At 41.1% G+C, this 25,971-nt stretch overlaps 2 long non-coding RNA genes across 2 annotated transcripts; one reads left to right on the top strand and one right to left on the bottom strand.

Moving 5' to 3' along the window:
- Window positions 1-3,045: 3,045 nt before the first annotated feature.
- Window positions 3,046-22,111, top strand: LOC139076865 (uncharacterized). The gene is made up of 4 exons (XR_011528903.1): window positions 3,046-3,303; window positions 4,526-4,666; window positions 17,752-17,936; window positions 21,116-22,111. It is a non-coding gene; the product is annotated as an uncharacterized lncRNA (long non-coding RNA).
- On the bottom strand, window positions 8,977-19,437 carry LOC103542843 (uncharacterized). Its single transcript, XR_011528900.1, has 6 exons — window positions 19,321-19,437; window positions 18,641-18,732; window positions 17,780-17,894; window positions 10,836-10,890; window positions 10,673-10,730; window positions 8,977-10,154 (listed from the first exon to the last, which is right to left on the bottom strand). It is a non-coding gene; the product is annotated as an uncharacterized lncRNA (long non-coding RNA).
- Window positions 22,112-25,971: the final 3,860 nt, after the last annotated feature.

Raw genomic sequence — 25,971 nt, 5'->3', positions numbered from 1 at the left:
GCTTCTTGCTGAGGCAGCTGATGAGCAAGTACCATTTTACATGTTGCCCAGAGCCAGAGGCAGAACAATGCGTAATTTGCTGCATCCTATTAAATGATCAGGGATGAAATCAAGATTCAAACCAAGACATTTCAGTGTATTTAACAGTCAGTTTCTTCAGCATCTGCCATACGGCAAGCATTCCAGAAAGTATTTAAGGCATGGCATTCCCCTCCTTTAAAATGAATTCCCAGTGCAATTAAAGTTTTCAAAATTTTTCATTTTTAAAAGATGGAAGCAAAGCTCTGATGGTGGTGGGTAAAGGCCTGCAGGGTCTTGCCCCTGCTCATCTCCAGGCTCCTCTTCCTCTTTCCTCCCTCATAACTTTCCAGGTTCTCTGATCCTGTTTCTGTGCCATCACCAGCTATTTTGTGTTCCCCTTGCCTGAAATGGTCTGCTCCCCTCATCTAACAAAAGGCTTCTTGTCATTCAAGTTCCAGATTAGTTGTCACTTCCTAGGACAAGACCACCTCCTGTCTGCTCTTTCCAGCAGAACCCTGACCTTAGCTGGGCACTAGGCTGCCCCGAACACTAGTCCAGGTTTCCCAGCCTCGCCAGCAGCTGAGGTGGCCCTGGTTCTGGTTAACAGGGTATAAGTGGAATGTTGAGTGGGACTATCTAGAAGCTTCCTTACAGGGAAGCAGACAAGCCCTTCTTCCTGCTTTCCTATCTCCTGCTGTCTGGGATGTGGACATAATAACAGCAGCTTCTGGAGGCATCTTGGGCCCTGAGATGACAGAGAGGGAGGGAAGAAGGGCAGAGAGGAGTCGGGCAGCTAATGACACTGTAGGAGGGGCGGAGTGTGTGACACCAGCCTCCAGGAATCTCTTATGTGAGGGACAAATAAACTTATTTAAGCTGCTGCTACTTGCAGCTTCATGGCTAAAAGCTGCCACACCTCAATTCTGACCAAATTCCCACACCCCTGCCCAGACCCATCACCCCATTTCCCTCGTATCCTTTCACTGCCTGAAAGAGCTGGTTCACTTGTTTACACGAGACCAGGGACCTGGTTGTCTGGTCACCGCAGTATCCCTGGCACCTGCCGCAGGGCAGTGTCAGTACGGGAATTCCTTCCCAGGATTTGTGGGGTTTTTTTTTTTTTTTTTTTTTTTTGAGGAAGATCAGCCCTGAGCTAACTGCTGCCAATCCTCCTCTTTTTGCTGAGGAAGACTGGCCCTGAGCTAACATCTGTGCCCATCTTCCTCTACTTTATACGTGGGACGCCTACCACAGCATGGGTTGCCAAGCGGTGCCATGTTTGCAGCCGGGATCCGAACCAGCGAACCCCAGGCCATCCGACGCGGAACATGTGCACTTAACCGCTGCGCCACTGGGCTGGCCCCTCAGGATTTCTTGAAAAGTTGATGTTTTCCTGAATCCCGAGAAGAATCAGTTGAGAAATCAGAGAAAAGTATTGTAATTCTTTCCACCAGAAATAAAGTTTAACAACCTTCACCGAGATGCTACTGTTTCGAAGAATCCACCAATATCAACAACTGGCGATGGCGAAACAGTAATGGGAAAATTTGGAAAGATGTTGGTAGTTACGCTACTTCACTTTGCTGGAAGAAAAGGGTTTTACTCAAAAACAACTAGCAGGGGAAGCAAATACACTGCAGATTCTGAACACAAGGAAGAGGAAGCAAGTTTTTCAGATTCAGATGGTGTAGCTGGAGCCGATCAGTCTGGTCTTCCAGATGATGTCTTTCCCATAATTTTTAGAATAAGAAAAATTGTAAAATTGTTTAAATTTTCTCCAGTGAGAGATTCTCTTTTGCAACAGGAATGGGAAAAAAACTTACAAGTCATTTTGGACTGCAAAACACTCTGGAACACAACATAATAAAAACGGAAAGATTTTTAAAGACCCTAAACCTGAGAAAAATGATTTTATGCCCACTGAAGCTAGGACACTTATGGAAAGCGGAATATTATGAAATTGTGAGAGAGATAGTAAATTGCTTAAAACCAACTTCATTAGAAGTTGAAGCGTTAAGTAACCATGATGCAAATCTTCTAAGCAAAAATAGAATTCTGCTCCAAGCAGTTTGCTTTTAAAAGAAATTAGAATCAAATCGCTTAATGCAGAAAAAAGATCTAATATCTCTTATTAAACATTTAAGCAATGTTAGTAGTTTACATGAGGTGGACAGCTTTTTTGCTTTGGCAAGCAAGAATGAAATAGCTCAATTAGCAAAAATCATTATTGGAAAGACTTTTGTGAAGGAAAAGATGCTTTATCAGAAGAAATGCAGAGAGGAGTAAATGCTGTTGTGGCCTATCCATCGTGAAGTCCAAAACTAATCTAAAATCCAAATTAGCAAAAATAATATGAACTCCAAGGGCAGAATCAATTCTGAGAAGGAAGACAGTATTTTAATCACTGAAAAAAGATAATGGGTTTATAATAAGCAACATGTACCTTAACGACCAACCTGAAGATGCTTCTGGACACACACACAACAATTCAACTAATGTCAACGCAGAATGAAAGAATACTCTACATCTGGAATATTTGTTGTAAAACAAAGATCAAGACAATAAGGGCAATTTAAGCTTTATGTGTTTTTAAATTTCATTTTAAGAATGGTAACTTTTAAAATTTGTGTAGTATTATTTTTCAGATTTTAAAATCATTTTATTTGGCATTTGTTTTGTGTTCAAGTCCCTCCTTTTAATATTTTCTGTTATCAAATGTCCATATCAGGTAGAGATGATTTTTACATCATTGAAATGTAGTGCACCTTGTACCAATATATGTGTTCACAATAATAATAAACCATGTATTTGTTGTTACCTTTTTATTTTTTGCAGAAAACCTCAGAAAATTTTAGTATAACCCTATCACAGAAAAATGGTTCACTGGTTACTGTTATGGTCAGTTGTTATTTTAAAACATGTAAAGAAGGTATTACAGAGAAATACAGAATAATTTATGATTTTGAGAATACCCAAGAATTGCTGGGAATTCCAATTTCTTGTTCCGGAATCCTGAAGATTATTGTCTCTCAAGAATTTGCAGACACGGTACAGTCCCTGGCACGAGCAGACACTCAGCGTATATTTAGAAAGAAGGGATGTTATTTTGTTGTTTGATGGTCCCAGCTGTCCTATGAAGTAGAAGTGAATGTGCCATTTTACACGTGAGAATCCTGGCTCTCCTTTGAGACTGACGGGGGACAACATCCTTAAGATTCTTAAAAGCTGCATTGTTCGCTGAGATGGCCTGTGCGCCACCCCTCAGGACTCCTGGAAGTACTGGTGGGCCTCCCCTTAAATTCCTCTGACAAAGCACTTTCCAGCCACGCTCTGCGTTTGCTCTTCGCCCTGAAGCCACTTCTTGTTTGGGAATCTTTTAATGGGAGAGACTGGGGATGAGCAACAGTTTTATTTTAGAATCCAGTAAATCATAGTTTATGTCTTTCCTATTCTGCTACACACTTGGTCAATTTCTTGGTTAGGTCATCATGTTTTATCACAGCCAACTAGAAAAAGCCAGTTGGCACTTCCTACATTCTGCTTGGCTGTCTCCCCAGCCAACCCCACAAGTTACCAAGCAGCCTTTCTATTTTCCTTGAGGCTGCAGGTGACGGTGTTGCCACACTTTCTGCCACTATGCAGAAAGGGTCCTGTGTCCTCCAGTGGCATTTTCCTCACAGTCCTCACATGCCCACCAACAGTCTGTCTCCTCCTGGCCTTTTCTGCTTCTCCCTGACACTCTGTCCCAAAGTCAGTGTCACATGGTTTAGGTATGGTTAGGGCAGTGCCCCAATCTCAAGTTCCCGATTCTGTGCATGTTACCTATGTCTGCATAATAAACTTGGTGGCTTGAAACAGCAAATTATTATTACTACATTTGGGCAGGGCATAGCAAGGGAGAGCGCGTTTCTGCTCCAGGTGCCTGGGGCCACGCCTGTGATGAGTTTCATGCTTGGTAGCTGGAGCACCTGGGAGCTGGCGGAGTTTCCCTCTCTCTCTCTTCACCCCCGTCTCACTCCATGGTGCTTCTTTGTGTGGCTAGCTGAGGCTCCTTATCTGATGCAGCCTGTGGATAGTCGGACTTCGTACATGGCTGCTCAGGGATCCAGTCAATGTCCCAAGAGAGGGCAATAGTCTTTAAGGCCAAGCCTAGAAACTGTCATTTCCAAAATATTCTACTGGTCAAAGTGGTCAGAGCCCACCCAAAATCAGGAGGAGACAAGGGTCCCGTTCTCAGTGGGAGTAGTGTCCAAAATCTCTGGTTATCTTTTACCAGCCATACTTTTATTAGTAAGGTTATAATAATATAGTCAAACTTCATAACAGAAATTCAGGGATAACTTCACTCCCAGCCAGTCCTCATTCTTAAAGGGTAGTGGACTCAAGGTCTTATCTTCTACAGAGGGTTGTCCTGTGACCCTTTGAGACTCCTAGTTCTATAGATGGTAGACACACTGTGATTGAAACAACTGGTGTTCTGAATGTTCCCCATTCATCTCTCCAGATAGTGCCTTTGCTCGTCTTCACCTGCTCTGTGGCCCAGGAGACTGCTGGTTGAGTTCAGCCACCAGATGACGCCAGCTGAAGGTCAGTGGGGGTGGTGGTGAATGAAGTCACAGTGTTCATTCCTCCAGCTCCCTCCCAGGTGAGTCATTGCTTTGCTGAAGGCTTCTCCATGCAGTAGACCTGGGGTAGTAAGGGCTTCCTGGTGCTTGCTGGCTCCAGGGTACTGTCCCGGTCTTTGTTGATTTCCCTCAATCCTGATTCTGATAAACTTTCCTGAAATATCCTATTTGAGTCTTCTGTTTGCTGATGGAGACTGATACAGATGGTCCTTTCTCATATAAGTAATAAATTAAAATCTTTTTCTATTAATGTATATTCTATCAATGTATTTTCCTATCAGGTTTTTGGTCTTTTGTCCCTCCGTTTTTAGGAGTTCTTTACGTATTGTGAATTAGGCCTTATCTGTGATATATTTTACAAGTATTTTCTCCCAATTTGTTAGTTGTCTTTGTTTATTCTGTGGTTTCAGCCATACCAAAAAAAATTTTAACTTTTTTATGTAGTCAAATATATTTAAATATTTTCTTTTATTGCTTTTAGATTTTTAGTCTTTCCCCACTCCAATGTTAAAAAAGAATTCATTCATGTTTTCTTCTAGCACTTGCATGATTTACCATTTCACGTTTAGATCCCTGACCATCTTGAACTGAGTCTAGACCATGGTATGAGGTATAGGTTTAATTTTATCTTTTTCCAAATGTACCATTTGTCCCAGAACATTTCTCAAAAAGTCCATCTTTACTCCAGTGGTTTGAGATGCCACTTTTTCATATTCTAAATTTCTGAAAGTTTTTGGTTCTATTTCTGGGCTTTTTATTCTATTCCATTAGTCTATTCATTTAGTCATGAGCTAGTACCACACTGTTTTAATTATAAAAGATTTATAGTATGCTTCAATATCTGATAGGGCTAATTCCCTCTCAATTTTTTAATTGTTTTTTCTGACTAATTTTCAATATCTTTCTCATGTAAACTTTAGTATCAACTTGTCTGGCTCCATAATAAAGCTTATTCCTCTTTTGGGGGATTGCAATAATTAATAAACTGACCCAGGGACACCTGACATCTCTGATATTGAGTCATCCTAACCAAGAATAGGAGATGTTTTAGGGGCCGGCCCATGGCCGAGTGGTTAAGTTCGTGAGCTCTGCTGCAGAGGCCCAGGGTTTCGCTGGTTTGGATCCTGGGCGCGGACATGGCACGGCTCATCAGGCCACATTGAGGCGGCATCCCACATGCTGCAACTAGAGGCATTCACAACTAGAATATACAACTATAAATACTGGGGTGATTTGGGGGCGATAAAGCAGAAAAAAAAGAGATTGGCAACAGTTGTTAGCTCAGGTGCCAATCTTTAAAAAAAAAAAAAGAATAGGAGATGTTTTAATTACAAGGGCTTCATAGAGTATTGTAATATCTGATAGGGCTAGTATCCACTCAAAGTTTTAATTTTTTTCCCTGACTATTATTACCTATTTATTTTTCACATAAGCTTTAGTATCAACTTTTTGGCTCCATAAAAAACTTTGTTGGTATTTTTATTGGGATTGTGATAATTAACAAATTGAATTAGAGAGAAGTGACAAGCCTCCCAAGTCTAAACACTTCGGAATAGATAGTTTTGGCATGAGTATACACATATACACACACCCATACACACATCAAATCTAAAAAGTCATGCCAGATGTCGAAAGGACCAGTTTCATTCAGTTCAGCAAGTATTTACATATTACTTACTTGCAAATTGCTATCATAAAATATAGGAACACGAGGAAGCCATGGTCTCTGCCCTCAGGAAGATAACCACCTGAAGGGGCAATATGCACTTGCATAAATGACTGCAATGAGCCTTACGTAGCGTCGACTGCAGCCTGTCTGTTGAGTGAGCATCTCTCTGAGTCACAGAAATCTACAGCCCAAATATTCGTGTGAAATGCCTACATACATCTATGGTGATCCGTGGTAGAGATGTGATATTTTTGCTATTGTATATGCAGCATGCTGATTTATTACTCTCCAGGTGTCCTGACTACCTCTAACATTGATCCTCATCCCCCAAATGTTCTCTTCCATAGGAGAAGAAACGATTAAGATGAGATCATTTATTCATTCTACAAATATTTATTGAGTGTCTTCTCTATGTGAGGAACTGCTCTTAGAGCTGAGAGCATAGCAGCTGACAGGAAAGACCACATCCCTCCTTGTGATGATTGCATTCTAGAGGCAGAAACAGAAAACGAATGTTTAAGATATTTAAAATGTAGCATAATTTCAAGTCGCGATAAGAGCGATAAGGAAGAGTAAGGCAAGTCAAGGAGATGAAGAGCAAGGTGCCATTTCAGACAGGATGGTGAGGGCAAGCCTCCCTGGGGAGAAGGCATTTGGCAGAGATATGGACGGTGTGAATGGGTCAACCACATGAAGTTCTTTGTAGGGGAGCCTTGCCTGCACACGGGAGCATCTGCATAGCCAGGGACAGCATAGAGGCCAGCAGAGCAGGAAGAGAAAGTGAGGGCAACACAGGAGAAGATGCTTGAGGTGGGCAGTGCCTTGATCAAGTCAGGACTCAGGCAAAAAGGAGCTTGGATTTTGTTCTTTGAGAAAAAATTCACGATCTGATTTATGTGTTAAATCTGGCTGCCATGGGGAGAATGGATTGAAGTAAGGGTTAAAAGTGAGGGATGGTTAGGAGTCATTGTGTTGTTCGTGTGGGAGATGACAGGGGCTTGGACCAGGGTATGGCTGTGGAGAAGTGGAGGAGTGTTTTGGAAGTGGGGCTAACAGGACTTGCTGACTGAATTTGGGAGTTAAGGGAAGATAGGAGGCTAGGATGGCGCTGTGGTTTTTGATTTTACCAACTGAGCAAACACCATTACCGCATATTGAGAAGGGGTGACTACTAGAGAAGGGGCAGACTTGGGGAAAAAAATCTAGAGATCTATTTTCCTCACACTATTTCAAGATATGTGGTTACTTCTCATTAATTTTCAACATCCCAGCATAAGTTATATATTCCTTTTCTATTCCTCTCTAGTCTCCACTTAGAGTTCTTCCCAGGAAAACATTTCCGCCAGGTGTAAAAGAAGGTATGGTAAATGATCATTTGATCATTTCTCAAGGTTGCAAGCACTATCCTTCTGCAAAAAGGATTAAATCAATATTATTGTTGATAATAAAAGCTGTTTGGGTCTAGTTGATTTCAGTTGTAATCAAGCAGGAAAACATTAATGGAGGTTAAACTAAGCTATTTGCAACGTTTTACGTGGTCTGGGGCAGAGATGAACTTAGGCTTGTGACTGGCTCTGCTCGGGCCACTGGTGCGTGACCACAGTGTACTGGCTACCTGGGGGCCGATGCTGTAAGAGGTAAGCAAGCCATGGTGTGATCTCTGAATGAAGTCGCTTAGTCATGAACGTTCTCTCTGCATCTGCTGTCCACAGACATTGGACTAGGGACCATCACTGTGTGGGATACCCAGGCACTGTTGCTGTCATTCTTGGACACCTTTTTGTCCCAGAGAGTCCCATGATTTCCTAGATGCAATGGCATTTTTTTTTTTTTTTAAGATTGGCACCTGAGCTAACATCTGCTGCCAATATTTTTTTTTATTTCTTCTCCCCAAAGTCCCCCATTACATGGTTGTAAATCCTAGTTGTAGGTCTTACTGGCTCTGCTATGTGGAACGCCGCCTCAGTATGGCTTGATGAGTGGTGCTAGGTCCACACCCGGGATCCAAACCAGCAAAACCCTGGGTTACTGAAGCGAGCGCGAGAACTTAACCACTCGGCCACCGGCCGGCCCTCCTAGATGGAATTGATCTTTTGGGTTTTGTTTGTGGAACAGTGGCGAGTCTTTAAAGCCAAACACATACCTTAATGAGACCATAACTGAGTTAAGGCATGTGAAATACATTGAGGTGTTCAGGAGAAAAGCTCGCAGAAGTACCAATTAATATTATCTTTATCTTAAAAGAAGCTCTTAAATCAATAAGCAAAATGTGGGTCAAAAAAGAAGCTGTGAAGGGGATGTTCTTTATAAGGACCTTGGGTTCCGCAGTTAGTTCTTCCTGGTGGTGAGAATCCCGATATTTTCTGAATGATGAGAACGTGCAGCCCTCCCAGGCCCAGCACTAAGTCTTAGTAGGTGAAGCAGAGCAGAATATCTACAGCTACTATGAACCGTAAATTATTTTGCATTTTGTGGGGAAAGAACAGTGGAATTGGGCCAAGTGTGAATGATTTACATCTTAAACATCAAATGTCCAAATATTTTTTTCTGGAAATAAAAAGTCTTTTTTTCTTATAAGAAAAGTAATATAGGTTTAATATAGAAAATAAAAATGTAGAAAATTATAAAAAAGAAAATTTAAATTAACTATAACCATTATTCAGAGATTGCCACTGTTATTTTATTTATATACCACAAATACATTTATATGTATGTATACATATATGCGTATATGAATAAATTGTCTTTTAGTATATTAATTTATGTGAGCATATGGTTTGCGAGTTCATGATTTGAAAACCTAAATATCAACTTCTAAAGGACTTCAAGTTACAGTGAAAAGTTGCCTGGCATAGACATCCTGACAGTTATTTGCATTTTATAGCACATCTTCTGTGCATTAACTCTTTCATCGCTACTAATAATAGCTATTTTTAGTAATATAATTAATAATTATTATTCTTATTATTGAAATATTGGTATAGAGGAAAGAATACCTTGCTGTGAGACCGAAGTCCCAGCCCCAGTCATGATTAGACCCAAAACAATGAGCTGTACTAAAGCCTCAGTTTCCTCAAGTGTACAATAAAAGTCTTGGACTAGATGAAGTCTGAGGCCACTTCCAGTTTTAAAATCCTGTCCAAGTCTTGTTTTAGAATACAGGCTCTTACTGAGATGCATTTCCTGAGATGCGAAACTTTACTTTCGAATATTTTATCTAAAATACGCCTGTTTTCAAGCAAAGAGAAATGGATCACATTTTGGAGAATATTCGAATGCTTTGAAGATGAGGCCTATTTACAGAGAACAATTTGTTTCTCTGCATTATTTTAGCATGCAACCCTACTCCAGTCCTGAAGCTTCCTAAGTATCTGAGGCTTGGAAAATTGGGGGTGGAGGGAGCTTATTACCATGGAGATAGATGGGAGCAAATGGTCACATCTTCAAAAGCAAGCTAGAAATGTGCAAAGCCTTTGTGAGGCTGATCCTGTTTTTTTTTTTAAGTAAGAAGAAGGAAAAAAGGCACAAATAAAAGGACAGATCTCTCTCATTAAATCCAACACTAATTTAGTAATCAGTGAAATAAAGGCACCCCTGAAAGCCGCCGGCAGAAAATACGGTACAACAAAGAAGCACAGAGGTTGCTGGCTGCCAGGTGTAATTTCCAGGTACTCCAAGTGCATTTGGACTCCCCGTTCTCTTAGCTTTTCTTTACAGATTGGCCGTCTTCACAGCAGATTCAAACTATCCATTTAGTCACCCCAGTGTGTTATCCAAATATTTAGGAGAAGAAAAATTGCAGTAAAATAACCTTTAATTTTATGACTCTCCAAAGGAAACTGTAAAAAAATCAAGAGGTATGAGAAGCTAAGATTGAGTGCTAATTTATTTTTCTGTTTATTACCTATCACTTTGAATAATCTGGAAATAATTTTGCAGTGGGATAAGAGTTAAAGTTGTCATAAGAGTCAAAATTTACATAAAGCAGCTTGTATCACAATAAAGTCACCATCCCTTAGATTGCTTATTTCTATAGATAGATAGATAGATAGATAGATTTTCCATTAACACATCTGTCGTTTCATTTTACTCTGGCAGAAGCTGCCAAAAGCCTGACGGCAGGAAAGATTTATACTCAGTGCTTCATACATGCTCAAAAGAAAGGAAACCATTTAAAAATAAATATGTAATAGTTAAAGAACTTGGTCACGACTCTGCCTTAAACTTTCAGTCTATAAATCTGAAGTAGTAATTGCATGCTGTTGGGACGTTTTAGAGACTGAGGTGATGTTTTAAAAGTGTTTTGTGCTATTCAGAGAGAAAATGTGGTTTACATTATATTTTAAATGTGAATTACCAGGAAATTATCTCTTCTTCTTCCTCTTCCTTTTCCACTTCAGATTCTCCCTCTTTGCCTATAGCATTAAGAGGGGAGAATATTCACAATTATAAAGACAGTAATTTCCTTAATCTATAAATTCAAACCAGAGACAAATAAAACACCAGGGTGATTCCTTTACCTTGACAATGTACTGCTAAAGTTCATCAGGAATGTAGACGGAGAGCTAGAAAACTCTGAAAGATGAGATTGAGAGGAAGTAATTAACACAACCATATATTAAAATGTATTATAAAGTTATGTAATCAAAATATTTTATTCTAGAGAAGAAACAGATAGCTGAATAGAATAGAATACAATAATAGAATAGAATGATCTGAAATAACCACAAATAGACATGTGAATTTAATGTGTGAAAAGGTAGATGGGTCAAACTTATGGAAGATGCATTAGTTAATAAAAAGTGATGGTGAACTGGCTAGGAATGAAAAATAAAATAAAATGGTTCATTTACCACACTCTTTATTTCCCCTAAATTTCCAGAAGATTGAAAGATTTAAATGCATAAAAATAAAATTATAATATCAGTAGTTCAAAACTTTGATGAATTCTTGATGAATAATCTTGCCATATAAAAAGCCTTTCTAGGGCCTGGGCCCGTGGCCGAGTGGTTAAGTTTGTGCCCTGGGCTTCGGTGACCCATGGTTTCACCATCTCGGATCCTGGGCGCAGACCTAGCACCATTCATCAAGCCATGCTGAGGCAGTGTCCCACATAGCAGAGCCAGAAGGACCTACAACTAGAATATACAACTATCTACTGGGGGGCTTTGGGGAGAAGAAGAAGAAGAAAAGAAAATAAGATTGGCAACAGATGTTAGCTCAGGTGCCAATCTTCAAAAAAAAGAAGAAAAAGGCTTTCTAAGTAAAACATAATCCTAAAGTCTTAAAGGGAGACAAAAATTAATTTGAGGGCCGGCCCTGTGGCCAAGTGGTTGAGTTCACACGCTCAGCTTCACCGGCCTGGGGCTTTGCCAGTTCAGACCCTGGGTGTGGACATGGTGCCACTCATCAGGCCGTGCTGAGGTGGCATCCAATGTGGCACGAGCAGAGCAACTTGCAGCTGGAGTGTGCAGCTGTGTACTGGGAGGCTTTGGGGAGAAGAAGAAGAAAAAAGATTTTTGTAATTAAATAAATAAATAAATTTGAACATACACAAACTGGAAACAAATATTGCAATATATTTGGCAAACAAAGAGATAAAGTCGTTAATATACACCACCACGTAGAACTCAGTAAGTGAAAACAAATCAAAAGGAAAATGGTCAAATATGTTAAACATATTCACAATTAAATAATTACATATCAAAACAATGGGTATATCCATACAATTAAATATTATTTAGCAATAAAAAGTAGCATAATTTATAATAGCCAAAAAGAGTAAACAAGCCAAACGTCCATCAACTGATGAATGGATAAACAAAATGTGGTCTATCCCTACAACAGAATATCATTCAGCCATAAAGAGAACTGAAGCCCTGACACATGATACAACATGGATGAATCTTGAAAACATTATGCTAAGGGAAAGAAGCTAAACTACAAAAGACCACATTGTAGGTTTCCAATTGCATAAAATCCTCCAAATAGGCAAATCCAGAGAGACAAAAAGTAGATTAGTGGTTGCCAAGGGCTGGGGGAGGGAGAATTGGAGAGAAATGAGGAGCGACTGTGAATGGGTACAGAGTTTCTTATTGAGGTCATGAAAATTGGTTGTGGCGATGGTTGCACAATTCTGTGAATATACTAAAACCATTGAATTGTACACTTCAAATAGGTGAATTGCCTGGTATGTGAATTATAGATCAGTAAAGCTGTTATTTTTAAAAAATTTTATTTAAAAAGATGAAGTATGTTGAATTTGCTCATCAGATTGCAAAACCCAATGAATAATGAATGTTGTAAATAGCATAAGACACAGGCATTCTCATACTCTATTGGTAGAAATGCAGATTGGTACACTTTTTGGAGAACAATTTAGCATTATCTTTCAAAATTTAAATGCACCACACCTTTTGATTTTGCAATTCAAACTCAAAAAATTTTCCAAATGGATATATTTGCAAAAACTTGCCAAGTTGCATGTGAAGGATATTGTGTGTAATAGGAAAATCTGAAAATCTGCAGGTACCCATTTAAGGGGATATAATATAGCCTTTTAAAAATAGCCTGGAGGTGGGGCTGGCCCCCGTGGCCGAGTGGTTAAGTTCGCGCGCTCCGCTGCAGGTGGCCCAGTGTTTCGTCGGTTTGAATCCTGGGCGCGGACATGGCACTGCTCATCAGACCACGCTGAGGCAGCGTCCCACATACCACAACTAGAGGAACCCACAACGAAGAATACACAACTATGTACCGGGGGGCTTTGGGGAGAAAAAGGAAAAAAATAAAATCTTTAAAAAAAAATTAAAAAATAAAAAATAGCCTGGAGGGGCTGGCCCTGTGGCTGAGTGGTTAAATTCACGTGCTCTGCTTTAGCAGCCCAGGGTTTCGCTGGTTCATGTCCTGGGCGCAGATGTGGCACTGCTCATCAGGCTATGCTGAGGTATCGTCCCACATGCCACAACTAGAAGGACTCACAACTAAAATATACAACTATGTACTGGAGGGCTTTGGAGACATCAAGGAAAAATTCAAAAATAAAAAAAAAAAAATTTAAAAAAGACAAAAAAATTAAAATATCCTGGAGTTATACAGGCTGATATGAAAAGATCTCCAAGAAAACAGTAAAAATAATGTTTACTGAGTACTTGCTATGTACCAAACTCTCTTCTAAGTGCTTTGCATGCACTAACCCACCTAATCCCCTTTGCAAGCCTATTCTTTTGATATTACTATTGCCTCGATTTTACAGATGATGACACTGAGAAGCACAGGTAGGTTTAAGCAACTTTCCCAGGATTACATGGCTACTAAGTGGCAGAAACAGAATTCAAACTTATTGGCATAAACTTTAAAAGTAGATATCTACAGATCTATGTCAATATGGGTTTACAGCTAATTTTTCATTCTAGAAACATACATAAGTAACTGTCGAAGAGAGAGGGACTGAAGAGCAAAGAGAAAGTCCTTGCTCTGTGTTTTATATATTTTTGTATTGCTTAAATAATTTACCATGTGATATTTACTTTATTTCAATAAAGAAATTTTAAAACCTCAAGCCCAAAAGATGTGTATTCTAATATCTAAAGGTTCTGAGAAACACTAAAGAAATAAAGGGGGCTATTTCTATCTTCAAAAAGCAATGTGATTTGCCCACAACAGGCAACAGACTCTGCTATCTCCATGTTTCAGACGACGTAAAAGAGGTCAGAGAGTTTAAGAGAATACATTTGGTAGCGGTATAAAAATCGTAGACAGAATGTACGGCATGATGACTATTGAAGACTAGAAATTTGTGAAGAAAGTAGATTTCAGGTGCTCTCATCACAAAAAAAAAGATAACTATGTTAAGAGATGATATGTTAATTAGCTTGACTCCAGTAATCATTTTACTATGCGTAGTATATCGAATCATCACGTCGTACACCTTAAATATATACAATTCTTATTTTAAAAAATCATAGACAGGAAAGAGTAAGCATCAAAGGCGTGATCAAGTATGGAAAGAGGAAAATGGGACTGGGTTGAATCTACGATATTTTCTTAATAAAATATCAAAAGTAAATAGCACAAAATATTACCATTTGTTAATTCTGATAGTGGGTACAAATGTATTGTATTACTCCTTGTATTTTTCTGTATGTTTGAAGGTTTTAATTTTTCTAAAAACCGTTCTTTCTACACACTAAACTGCCTCTTGATTGGTTACAAGAAGGCAAGTTGACATAAACTCCCACAGAACGCAATTAAGTTTTCGGGGCAGAGGGGAGCTGGTGTTTAGGCAGTTTGCGTATTTTGTGGTCTAATGCCTCCATTCCTCATTTTAAGCAGTTTTCTGAAGCCATCATCCAGTAAAACCCAAACGGCGTTTGCCTGACATTTTTGGATATGAAAAATCAAAGATCAACTCAGCATACTTAACTGAAAGACTAATGTCCCTTTTTGATCTCTCCTTAAATGAAATAGCCAGTCTACAGGTTTAATTTTCCCTTTTTCAGGTGTCTAAGACCTGACCTTCTTCATTCTAATTCAGTTACGCCTGGACCGCGCATGCCCAGACTTTGTCCTATCCAGCCTGAAACACCACTGATGGCTCAGCACGCATTAAACATCGGTTTCTTCACAACACTTCTTTGCACAAAAGCCTTCAAACTCTCGCTTACTTCGTTCTCAGCTCAGGTTTCAAGACTTCCTTAGTCTCCACTAAATCTCTCTTTCCAGTATCATGTCCCACAACTTCACAGAACCCTCCACAGTAGCAATACTGTTTGATGTACAAAATTTTTGCCTCATCCCTAGATTGGCCAGTCCCCTTCCTCTCTGCCCATCTCTATCATGGTCCAACTTCAATCCAATGTCTTCCCTGGAGCCTTCCCTGATCACCCTAGCCCACAGTAGTAACTACAACTACTTCCTCATAAGCTCATCCAGGAATTCCCATCTTTGTGGTATACTTGGCAATGGAAGAGATGCCAACGTCTCCACACAGGCTCTGGATTTCACTTTCTCTCATGTGGCCAGGAACCTCACTCCGTGGATTACTCTCTCTCTCGCTTCTGTAGCTTTAATCTCTCACTCTACTGGCTACTTCCCATCTCCACTGTAAACTTTTCAAGGGCCTCCCATTAAAAATGAAGCCCAAAGTGTGCACACAATGGAAGTTCTGGTCCCCCTAAGTAAAGTGCTGAGAAGGGAGCAAAAAGGAAGACCCTGTGGCAGTGAATCCTGGACTTGTGGTTCTCCACGCACTGCATCAGCCAAAAGCATCAGCAAAATCCAGTGGTATACTCGTAGGCTGGTGGGGTGTGGTGTTATTTATCAGCCCCAAACTGCAAACAACTCAAATGTCCATCAAGAGTAGAATGAATAAATAAAATATGGTTGTATTGTAATATACATAAATACATTATGGGGAGGATGGGATGGAATACTACTGAGCGATGAAAATGCATACACTATAGCTACATGGAATGACACGGATGAATGACACTAACAGTTGAGAAAGAGAGGAACAGCCCCTGATGCCCAGGAGCCAGTCAGTCCTGTCGGTTGGCACTCGCTGACAGGCCTTTGTGTTCCATTGAACGTCAGTAATGTCACACAATATAACATCAGACAAGGCCACTCTGTGACCACAACAGATCAAGACAAAAACAAGACTACTCTGTAATCACAGCTGACCACAGACAAAACACAAATATGTGCCCAAACCACAGAAATGAGCAAATATCCCCTTACGCTCATTAATATGAGTGATTGCTGCTTCTTTCCCAGTTACAGCTTTAGCCTTGGTCTAGGCTTCCTTCCTCTTGGATAAGCTTTACTGTGACACCCAATCACAAAATTACTCCTGTTTCCTGACCAGGGTATCCAAACCAGAGCAAAGTCACTTCCTTAAACTCTCCCACAAATCATCAACACAAGCCCAAATCCTATAACAAATCCTGACACCCTGTCCCTGAGATGCGCCTGCTTCCCCATGGTGTGCGATCTCCCTCACCCGGCTTCCTCAACTGCAGGAGGGTTCCTGTTTGGCTGGAGGGCATTGATGCAGTAACTTGAGTGAAAGAAGCAAGTCACAAAAAAATACAAACTTCCATTAAATGAAGTTAGTGAAAGTCAATACTAAGAAAAATTGTTTAGGGATGCATTCCCACAGAGGTGATACAGTATAGAAATAAAGGTAAGGAAGGGATTATGACAAGTGTTGTGTTCACTTTTAAGGCAGGTAGGGATGGGGATGGGCAGAGGCATGATCCAAGGAGTGGGCACCAGAGAAAGAGGCCACACAAGAGCACAGGTTGAAACTGGCCAAAGCCTGGGAATTGATCTGAGAGTGTGTCGGTGATCTCTCCTCCAGGCGTGTCTGAGAAGAGAGGGCTCAAGCACCATCCCAGACCACAGGGAATGGATTCAGGGCACGTCTGGTGGTAAAGCTTCAGTCTGGACGTGGCTTACCTTCTTCAAGGATGAGTAAGGAGAACAAATCCCAGTAGGCTAGGAAAAACTTTAGAGCAGAATAGGAGAAAGGAGACAGCCTCTAGGAGACTCCAGGGAAAAACTTGCTCTGGGACTTGATCTACTGGAAGATAGAAGAGAACTTCAGGGACCTGATAGCCGTAATAGGCCCCACGTGGGCTTTTTAAAATGGCAGGATTATGAGTTATTAAAAGAGGGGAACAAAATGAGAAGATATTAGGACGAAATGAAAATGCAACAAGGTTTTTTTTAAAGGAAGAATGATGTGATAAGGAAAGATTGGAAGGAAATTAAAACTGAATGCTTGAATTAAAAAAAAACTGCATTGGAGATGTAACAAAATCGATGCTTGTAGTGATGTACAGGATAAGTTAAATAACTCTAAAAATACAGAGAAAAGGATAAAGAGATGAAAAATTCCGATGCTAACAATGAAGGATAGAGAACAAAGAAGAGAGTCTGTTGGTGTTCCTTAAGGAGCACTGGGAACAGGGAGAAAGATAAAATCACTAGAGATACGATGAAGAGTGATTCTCTGCTGGACGGTGGGGGGACGGTGGGTGACACAGCCCTGGTGGGCACATAGCTGGACTGCCCGGGGAAAGAGTAGTGTGCTTTTAAATCCCAATGATGAGTGACTGCTGGTCAGCCTGTGCTGTGTCCTTCAGTTGTGTTAGGAAAAAAAAAATTCAGAAGCATCGTAAAATAGATCTGAGATGAGATAATGAACGAATGAATGAAGGTGTTTAGATGAAAAGTGCTAAACCACATCCTAGGTGAAATCAACCAAGAGAAACCCACACCTAGACACACTTGGACAAACTTTTTGAACTACAGGATTAAGAGAGAAAAAATGCTACTATATTCACTTTCTCCCCTTAGAAAAAAAGAAAAACTATCCAAAACAAACAAATTAGAACATTAGACTTGTCACAAGCTTTTCTTTCTCTGCCAAAGTTCCTAATGACAATGAAGCAATGCTTACAGAACGCTAAGGAGGAGGCTGGAATCCAACAGCTCTTGGCTGTGTCGTCACTCGGGGAAAGGCCACATAGACTTCTCCATCTTGCGAGCTCTCAGGAAGGATGCCACCTGTGGACCTTTTGAAAAATGACTTCAGATAGACTCAGACTTATGAATTGGTAAGTCATGGGATGAAACAGTTGGTGGTAAGAACCAAAATCAATGGAAGTCAAGATCATTTTAACCAGTGACAGTCAATTATTTTTCAACATCTCCATCCTCTATATAACAAAATTAATTTTAGTAATAATCATTAAATATAATAAATAATAATACTGACAAGAAAAGAAGTGTAGACAGTGAAAATAGTTTATTAAATTTTGTATATATAGGTATACCAGTAAAAAAAATTACATTACAAAAAAGGGAAACACGGATTAATACTTTTTAATTACAATTATTTTGGAGGAAAAAAGGAAAAAATTTGAATCTTTGTACCTACATACTGATCGGTCACAGTAATAATATTACAATTTAATAATAATTATAAAAGGCTGGCAAGTTAAAAACAAGAAGAAAGTTCTATTTTAAAGATAATATTGGAATTCAGTGAAACATTTCATGTATAAACTAAATTTTGCACTTGCCAATCAAAAAAATTCACATTGCAGTTTGCACCATTTCACTGTTTTTTATTTTAAGTACCAAAAGTCTGAATAGTCAAAAAGAACGACAGAACTGAAGTTAACTCATGTTCTGGCTCTTTTGCCATCACTGGGCTATTATTTATTTCAAATCTACGGCTTACACACAGGCATCTGTAGTACCTGAGGGAGGGACCCCTAAAGAGAGTTGGAACAATCCTGACCCATCATAAAGTTACCTTGGAATGAGCCCGCGTGTCCGCATGTGTTGGCAGCCCAACAGCTAACTGGGAATTGTTGTAGTTAACGTCCATGCAGAATACAATGTTTGCTATAAGTAACAAAATGTGCTAAGTTCAAGTTTGCATGCATATTATTAAAATTCTGGAACCTCAGCAATTGTTTAGGGTTCAGGCCAAAGATTTTTCAGGAGGCGTGTTGTATGCCTGACTTTGCTGACCTTTGCTGGCTGATGGCTGGAGTAAATAGCCAACTAACTTGTGGTTAGTTCGTCAATGCTCTGACCACTCTGTCCTTCGTCTACTATCGCTTTTAACAATTCTGGTAAAGCTGGCTGTAGCACTGAATGCCAGACCCAGGTCTCTCTTCTGATTGTCCTCCAGAGGAAGAACTATGGTTGAATCAGTCATGATTATGCTCTCACTGCATGTAATGAGAAGCCAAAACAGTGGTTTAAGCAAGAGCGGAATGTTTGTGTGCCAGGCAGCTCAGGGCTGGTAGAGCGTCTCTGCATTGTCATCTGTGATGCATGCTCCCTGTTTTTTTGTGAGAACCTTTGCTTCTGTCTTTTTCCCTTAAGCTCACAAAGTAGCTGCTGAACCTCAGGATTCTGTGTTGACATTCCACGCAAAAAGCAGGAAAAGCAAAGGCAAAATGCTCACAATAGGCCAAATCTGACCTTTTTTCTGAGGACAGCAGTAGCTTTCCTAGAAGCCTCGCCCACCAGATCTCTGCTTGCATTTCACGGGCTACCACATGTTACCTGGCCGCTCCTAGCTGCAAGAGAGTGGGAAAGAAAGTCTTTTTATTTTAGTGGACGCATTGCCATTCCAAATGAAACGGGGTTCTTTTGATAGGGAAGAATGGAATTATTTAGGTAAACCACCTGGTGATTAAATGCTAGCTATTATAGAAGCCCCCCCTTATCTGTAGGGGACATGTTCCAAGACCCCCAATGGATGCCTAAAACTGTGGATATACACTGTTTTTTCCTATCATACATACCTATGATAAAGTTTAACATAAATGTGGCACAGTAAGAGATTAACAACAAAAACTAACGATAAAATAGAATAATTATAGCAATATACTGTAATAAATTGCATCACTACTGTTGTGCTTTGGGGCCATTACGAAGTAAAATAAGGATTACTTGAACACAAGCACTGCGATACCACGACAGTCTGTCTGATAACCAAGGTGGCTACTAAGTGACTAACGGACAGGTAGCATCTACAACGTGGATCTGCTGGACAAAGGGACGATCTACATCCCAGTCAGGAAGGAGCAGGATGGCATGAGATTTCATCACAGTACTCAGACTCGTACACAATTTAAAACATATGAATTGTTTATTTCTGGAATTTTCCATTCTTTTTGGATGGAGGTTGACCATGGGTAACTGAAACAGTGGATAAGGGGGACTACTGTAAATTCTTTTGTTGCTGAAAAGGTACTGAAATAGACAGACTTGGGATATACTTAAATTTCCCATAAGGAGAAACTTGTGGTTGAGAACCAATATAACCTTAACAGTTCCAGTGCTATAGCATGAGAAAGATTCATACTATGCTCTGAATATTGTGTCCCCTCAAATTCATAGGTTGAATCCTAACCTCAAAGATGATGGTTTTAGGAGCTGGGGCTTTGGGAGGTAATTAGGTCACGAGGTGGAGCTCTCACGAATGAAGAGATTAGATTATAAAAGAGACCCCAGAGAGCTCCCTCATCCCTTCCACCACATGAAGACACAGCAAGATGGCACCTTCCAAGAGGAAGTGGGCCCTTGCCAGACACCGAATCTGCTGGTGCCCTGATCTTTGATTTCCAGCCTCCAGAACGCTGAGAAACAAATTTCTGTTGTTCATAAGCTACTCTGTGGTATTTTGTTATAGTAGCCCAAATAGACAACCCATTAAGAAAGATGCTTAGCTCTCAAGGGGTAGAGACTATAATAGCAGCTCTGGGCCAAAATTATTTCCTTTCTACTTATTTTTATTTTTATTTTTTTGGATTTTAATATTTTTCCATTGTGTTATTTTCCTTTTTTGTGACCAAGAAAGATTAAACAGTATATTGCCATATTCAGTCACTACGTGTATAAGGTCTAGAGACTCTTAAAACCAGAAGCAGCTGCTATACAGGCAAACATTGACACCCATCTCTCAAGTTCTTGAATCTGCTTAGAGGTAAAAGCTGCTGTGGCTCCAGTAGCACCTGTAACTACTCAGCACTCGCTCACGAGTCACTAGTCCCCCTTGGAAGCAGCTCCTGAAGGCAGGGATGACAGAGGCAGCAGTCATCCTCTGGGAGGTGTTTTTAATGCCAAAGCTACGTTTCATCTAGTCTAGCTCCTTCCCCTTCAGTACTAGGCCCAGGTTTTCTCATTTTGCCCTCAATGAGGTAAAGAATGTATTTTTTTGGTGAAAGTCTGCACAATCAGTTAACTGTTTTCTTAATGTCTCCCACCTCAGAAAATGGTCTGAAGGAGGAACTCAGGAAAAGGATTCTAGAGGAAAGGCCTCCCAGACCACAGCAACCGTGACTAGAAGAAGTCCCGGTCATAAAGACGCCAAACGTCCAAGGAGGGGCCGGGCTGAGGCTGCAAGGCCCTACCACCAAGCTGAAGAAACTGCCACTTGTTGGAGACAAATTTGTGGAGTTGAGAATGGTCTCTCTCAAAAAGACACTTCTTGAAGAGTCTGGGCCAGGGTCTTCCGTTTTGCTTTTATATGGGATTTAATGCTAGAAAGCATTAAATACATACACATACATGTATAGATACACATATACAAAGAGATATACAGGTAAAGATAAACATATTTGGACATGGATATACATACACAAACAGACATACGTATAAAGACATAGGTAAAAATATACGTACACATAGACATAGACACGGATGCAGGGGACTGAGGTGACCACCACGTGAAGAGCTGATAGGCCACTGGGAACACCCAGGCCTCCTTTCCAATGATCTTCTCAAAGTGTGAGCACACCACATGGCACAGCTGTCTTCACTGCTATATTCTAGAACGCCCCTGCATCAGATTCCTTCTCACATAAGAACCAACAGTGATAACGCCATACCTCGTTGTGCGATGAAACACTACGGGGCCCTTGAAAGGAGAGAGGTAGATCTTGAGGACTAACAGCGAAAGATGCCACTGTGGTGGAGCGCCTGCTGTGAGGTGAACAAAGGAAATGCAGAGCTGTGAACAGAGGAGACTTCTCTCTGGTGTTTTTTGGGGAGGAGATGATTAGACGGTGCATAGAAAAAATTCTAAGGGAATGTGCATCAAAATGTTACCGTTTTTTTCTTGGGGAGGAGATCATGGGGGAACATTCCACATTTTTCTATATTATATGCTTCTCTAATGTTTCATGCTTTTATAAAAAAATGCATTACCTTTGAAATCAGAAAAAACAGATGGACACATAAAACACACATGTTCATATTGTGTACGCACCATGTTCTCTAAAGCTTGCTTCCTTACGAGGTCTGCCTCGCCCTCACACCACTCCCAGACCTTCACTTCATCAGTCCTGCGCCTTCACTTTGGCTTTTCCTTCTGCCCAGAGTGCCTGCCCCGAGCCTTTCATTATTCCAAATTCTCTTTTTTTGAAGAAGATGATTACTAACATCTGCTGCCAATCCTCCTCTTTTTGGTCAAGAAGATTGGCCCTGAGCTAACATCTGTGTCCATCTTCCTCTACTTTATATGTGGACGCCTGCCACAGCATGGCTTGATAAGCAGTGTGTAGGTCCACACCCAGGATCCAAATCTGCAAACCCCAGGCCACCAAAGCGGAGCATGTAAACTTAACCACTACACCATCGGGCCAGCCCCTAAAATTCTCCCCGCCTGACCATCAAGGATGGCCCAGATTAAATTCAAAGGTCTCCCTGAAACCGTTCCCCCAGTTCTGAGTCCATTTGGACTCCTTCTTTCCTCAACTTTCATAAAGCCAACTGCAGCGTGTATGAGAATCCCCTGGAGAAACTGTTAGTGCTCCTGTTACCCATCCCCAGAAACTCTGACCCAGCAGCACCATGGTAGGCCCAAAGTTTGCACTTCTAACAATACTCCCTAGTGCTGTCGATGCTGCTTGTTGTGGGTCACATTTTAGGAGGCCCTGGCTAGAAATCAACAACTTAGAACTCATTGTGTTGCTTTCCTTCTTTATCAAACATACGCTCTGTCATTGGACTGCCAGTTCCTTGTGGGCGGGCACCTAGTTTTACATTCTTCTGAATCCTCCGTGGTTTGGGAGCCACGAGATGTTCACAGGACATGTGTTACCTGAGGCTTGGAGGTCTGCAGGTTTTCTCAGTAATTTAGACAGTGGTAAAGACTATGGAAGAGTTTACAGCAGTCTCTTCCGCTATGACCAGCTCCAGAAAGCTTTCTGGCCCTGGTTCTGAACTTGAATGCCTCTAGAATCCATGTGTATGACCGTATGACTTTACACAGGTTAAGGGACAATGGACATATCAGCCTCGGGAGGACAATTCCTTTATGGAGCCTCAGAATCTCTGAAAACACAACTTTATAATGAGACTTCCTTTAATTTCTAGACTGTTCCTAAACTAGTGGGTTCCTGAGGCTGGCTAATACAACTTGACTATAACAGAGCAGTCTGAACTTAGGTGGCCACAACTAAGTGTGAAATGCAAATGTGCAACTGACTTCTAGCTTTATGTTTTAAAAGGAGCGATGGGATACCTGGGCCTGGTGCTGACCCACTGTATGAATGCCAATCACTCCATGCAAGTCAGAGTACAGAAGCTGGCCCCATAGAGGTCCCCTGATGGCTACCTCTCCAGAAGAGCCCCAAGCAACAGAACACACACCCAATCCATGCTGTAACTCTGCACCTGCCAAGGCCCACCCTTCTTTCTCCAACCAATAAAGCCCCCAGTTTTCTTGGGGACTACAGACAATTGGAATGATCCCACCCACCCATCTCTGTGCAGTGTGTTGAGAGTGCTGAGAATCTCTAGTCCTTGACTCTCCTCTTTGGCATACATCCCATTCTCTTTTCCACTGGATCTTGAGGAGACAGGAGGCATCATTAAAGCTTGTGTGTGAATCTGTTATTTCATAAAAGATCACTTATTAGGGGAATAAGAATGTGCTTTTAGTTCTACTCCTGAAACTAGAAAATCAGTCTTTAATCTTATAGGAAAGGAGACCTGGTCCTCTATACTGATAGGGGAAAATATGGGATATATGTAGTTCCCAAATATGGTAATCACGGGACCCTCTTAGCGAACAAACTTTGGTTGAAAAATGGAAAACTGACACTCAGGAATGGGATGCAGTACTTTGAATCTACAGCATGACAAATATTTACTAAGCACTCAAGTCACAGACACCGTCCTGGGCACTGTGTATATAATGATTCACAAAACAGACATAGTTATCGCTTATGGAGCTTATGGTTCTTCTCATGTTGCTTAGTCTCATGAGGAGGTAATTATTAATATAAAACCATTCAAATAAATGTAAAAGTTTAATTACAATATGTGCTATGATGGAGGAGTATATGGTGTCATAAAGGTGTGAAATAGAAGTCGTTCACCTAGAGAGGGCAGTAAGGGAAGACCTTCTCAAAGATCTGACTGCTGAGCTGAGAGCTGAAGGATGAGTGGAGGGTACCAGGGCAAAGAGTATTCCAGGCAGAAAGACATACAAAGGCCCTGTGACAGGAATGAGCATGACATGTTCATTCACTGAAGAAGGCCCCTGTGGCTGGTACAAATGGTGGGGTGGAACATGATGCAAGATGTTGCTAGAGAGGAGGAGAGGGCCAGACCATGTGTGGGTCTCACAGGTAACATTATGAATTCTTGTGAGTAATAGGAAACCACTGAAACGTATAATTATAATTCTGTTTTGAAAGAGTTCCTCTGGCTGTTGTAGGGAGAACGGATTGGGAGAGCCAATAGTGCCAGTGGGAGACGAGCAAGGGGACTATTGCAGTCATCCAGAGGAGAGAAGATGAAGTTTGGTCTAGGGTTGGAGCAGGGGAAATGAGAGGTAGACACCTCGGGCCACTTCCCAGCTAAATCTAATGATGCCCAAGAGCTGCCTATGAGACTGGAGGCTCCGGGAGAGCTGAGCATTGGAGGCCTTCGTTACAAATCTGGTGGATTATCGTACAGCAGTTCGAATTCAGGTGACCATCCTACATTTGAAAAGTGTGTGGTTGACTTCTAGTTCCATATTTTAAAAGGAATCATGGGTCAGGCAGTTTTTCTAGAGAAGTAGACCACGGAGAACAAGGAGAAGCAACTGAAGGAGAGACTGCTCAGGAGTGTCATTCTGCGTTATCACCTCCACAGCTGCTGTTTCCAATGACAAGTTCCCCCCAAACCAGAGAGCCGAGGACCAGTAAGAGGAGGTGGGGGAAATCTCCTTGGAACAAAGAAGAGAAAGACAAAGATGTTTCCTCATTTTGAAAGCCTGGGTCCTAAGCAGCAGGGTCCACACCAAGTTTCCGTGAGGTCATTTTGCAGTATGGTAGCTTCTGGCTTTACTGTCAGCATTTCTAAAGACAGTCCTAGAAATAAAGGGGCCAAGAAGGGGCTTTTTTAGAACCATTAGTGTGCCCCCTCCCCCACAGTCCCATTAGCGGACCTTATTAAACCAACTCAGACAAAGAGCAAGGATGCCCTACTTGACGGAGAGTCTCTTATAATTACTCTGCTCAGCTGTTTCTTTTAGGGTTTGAATGGCCTTTAAATAACGTTTCTCTTGCTGTGGTCACAGACAATGACTTAGCAGTCTGCTTTAAGCAGTGCCAATCCCATTAGCTGAAGAATAGCAAACTGTGTGTGTCTAGGTGCCAGTGAGTGTGTGTGTGTGTGTGTGTGTGTGGTGAGGAGCCCAGCCTATGGTGGAGATCAGATTTAATTGTTGCTTTCTTGCCCTTTTCCTCTCTTCCCTTGAAAACCCATCCCTCCCAGGAATCAAAGACAACACTGTATCTGTTGGGTCATCTATTGGGTGAAAATCTATTCCTGGAAATGGTGAGGGACCCCCTCAAATGCATGCAGAATGCCTCTCGCTCTTCTTTACTAAGCATTTCTCTGAAAGATGATTTTAAACTTATCCCTGCCCTCTAAGAACTTCAAGTCCCAAATAACAACAAGGTGGAGAATATACATGTCTACTGTTCGGAGCCAGAGAATGCAAAACGCTTTATCAATGTGGAAGGGGACATAGGGGATAGGAGGAACGGCAAGATCCTTGGGGAGTTTTCCTCTGCGACTCTCTCTCCTGAGGCCTGCAGCTCTTTTTTTCTGATAGTTAGACTATGT

The sequence above is a fragment of the Equus przewalskii genome, chromosome 17 (assembly GCF_037783145.1).
Source record: "Equus przewalskii isolate Varuska chromosome 17, EquPr2, whole genome shotgun sequence".
Classification (NCBI taxonomy): domain Eukaryota; kingdom Metazoa; phylum Chordata; class Mammalia; order Perissodactyla; family Equidae; genus Equus; species Equus przewalskii.
This window is presented reverse-complemented; position numbering and strand designations above follow the sequence as displayed.